The sequence below is a fragment of the Mycetomoellerius zeteki genome, unplaced genomic scaffold, assembly GCF_001594055.1.
Source record: "Mycetomoellerius zeteki isolate Tzet28-1 unplaced genomic scaffold, Tzet1.0 scaffold35, whole genome shotgun sequence".
NCBI classification, from domain to species: Eukaryota; Metazoa; Arthropoda; class Insecta; order Hymenoptera; family Formicidae; genus Mycetomoellerius; species Mycetomoellerius zeteki.
In genome coordinates this window covers 4,021,744-4,024,831 of record NW_017257338.1, presented here as the reverse complement: position 1 = coordinate 4,024,831, position 3,088 = coordinate 4,021,744, and positions in this window count along the sequence as shown.

Genomic DNA, 3,088 nt, shown 5'->3' with positions numbered 1-3,088 from the left:
GGATTTTGTAAAAATATCGATTTAATCTTTATAATGGTTGCAAATATGTATATACAGTGAATGTGAGATATTCTACATTAAATCTTCTTTTATAAAAATACAAAGATTTATATATATAATAAAATTGGATGATAGCGTTGTTATCAACTACATAAGTTGATTAAAAATTAATATCAAAGGTACCTGATTTTTTAAAACGCCGCTGACGTCCATAAAGCAAGACATAGGTTATTATATTTTTGTCTATATTACTAATTTCTCATATATTTTATATTATTGTTACTAAATATTGTTTATATTAATTAATAATATAAAATAATGATAAGGTATGATTTAGGCGACCAGTACACATTCGGTAACTCTCCCCTATATAACTATAGGAAATTAAATAACCAATTATTATTTTTAACACGAGCAATTGATCTTGTTTTTTAGCTCAATATATTATAATGTTAATTATGTTTATTTGTTCCAGTAAATTTAATTTAGACCACTTAACTTAGGATATATAAATTTGTTTTCTTTCTTTTCGTTCTCTTCTTCCATTTCTTTGTTCATTTTTTTCATTTTTTTTTTGCGCACCGAAAGCGATACTTTTATAAATCACGACTGCATTTAAAAGGAATTTCAATCGTTAATATTGCGCGATTAAAGCCGCGCGGTTTCTATAGAAAATTTTCCTTCCGCGTGATATCTTTCAGTCTTACAAGCCGAAGTTCCCAGGTCGAGAGATGCTCAGCCATTAATGGCGATTGTGACACGGCGAAGACGAATAAGAGCGTAGACGACACTCGTCGACAATTCGAAGGAATCCTCACAATCTTTCTCTTCTCGACAATCTATTTTATTCTGTTCCGCTTACGATGTACCAATGAACCTCCAGCATGTCATTACAAGGTAATATGCGACTCATCATTATTAAATTCGCCAAGTTGTGACGGCAATAATCTGTTGATTAATCTATTTGATGAAAGGTTCTTCTTTTCAGCTCGTTATTTAATAATAATACCAATCTCAATTTAATAAATGAAATTTGATAAGACTCAATTTAATAAATGAAATTTGATAAGAATCAATTTAATAATTAAAATTTTAATGGAAAATTTTCATAACAAATATTTGTTTACTATACTTTTGCGATTCAAACTTAGAAATATCATGAGTTCACATATATCACATAAGCATTGACTGGTTTATATTTAGTTATGAAGAATTTATATATTTTAAAAATATAAAACTATACTATTAATAAATTACTAAAATATAAAACTAAAAGTTTATACAGAATCATCAGATATTATAGACTAATAATTACATAATCTGATCTAATTATAGATCCAAAACATTAATTGTAACATGGGGATGTCACATTTCTGTGTGAGTTTATAATAATAATTGATTAAACTGTTAACAAAATCAACAATCATCACAGTATCAATCAATAATCACAGTTTAATATATAATTTATAATACTATGAATATCTTCGTATTTTTTTGCACATTATTTTGCAGAAATAATTAATGTATAATATATAGCATAATAATATATTTTAAATGAAGCTAATCTTTTGGAAAACTAGAAGTTTACTGCAGCAGATTTTTCCGTCATATTTGTTTATTTCAATTTATTCTGTCCGGGTCATACAGAATAACGAAATAGCAAATTACTTTTATCGGTATGTATAAAAATTTCGTAGAACGCGCAATTTTCCAATTCCAACCAGAATGCATGTCTGACATTTTGCACGGTGCAACGCGTATAGCACACCCTATGTATAGTACGTAGTGGAAATTGCTACCTTCCAATTTTATCCATGCCAAATTACCTCTGAATTAATTCTGTCAAAAGAATGTATAAATTTTTCCGATTAAAATGCGCTTCAATTAAAATGCGTTTATAACTAATAATCACATCTATCAGTTTAAATAGTATAGAATAAAACAGATAACTCAAGAGTATGTAAACTCATAATGTTTAACGTAATTATTTATAATAATTATATTTGTAATATGACGCATTTACAATATATTCGATTACCTTTTCGTTTTAGAAACATATTATTTTTTTACAAAAGGCTAATTTATTATATATCTACTGATCATAATATTTTGCTATTAGTAGAATCCATCTAGCATCTATAATTTTCTCTAACGTACATCAGTATTTGAGAGCTCAACTTGTTATAAAAGCTATTATTCACTATCAGCTTAATTTCTTGTACACTAAAAATTTCACTTTTAAATGAATATGCACTATACGTAATATTATATAATGTACGTAACTCTTCATTATATATAGATTGCAACATACCAATAATTACAATTATAATTAATAAAATTTCATTAATAAGTTAATAAATACAGGAAAAAGGTGACGCATTGATAAACAAATTTTACCTTTACTGAAACATATGACAATACATAGATATCTATTTAAATTCGAAATTCTTTCTCTACCAATCAATTGACTCATTATTTTGCTTCACAATTTCTCAGTCATTCGTATTTCTTGTGAGTGTTCTATAAGATTCTATGATCTTTTTTCTTTTTCTTAATTTTGAATGTTGTTCGAGTAAGCTATGGAAATATATATTTTTCTTTAGTTTGGCTGTGTGTTCGGAACGAATCACGAATAAAAATAAAAATAAGAAATAAATTTTAAAAGGAAAAGTGAGCTGTAATAGATTTGTGCAATACATTAGAGTTGGAAATGAAAAGAATATAAAACTCAACTGTGACTAACATGCTCTCTTTTGATTTGAAACACTCGCAATATCAATATTTTGCACAGTTAACAGTCTTCTTAAAATATAAGTTAAAATACATCTTATTATTAACCTAATTTTTATGGAAATGCTTGTGTCTTGAAACTGTTATCTATAATACACAGTTCATCAAAATAGAAACAAACGACTACAATATAATATGTATATTGTTTATCTGGGTTTGATATGCATATTTCGTATACACATCTTTTATTTTTGTTATTATCTGTTGATTGCATATTTATTGGATACTTGTGCAGCTTATTTATTCATATAGAAAAGGAATATGAAGATGTTCTTTGTTTTAAAAAATTCTAACAATC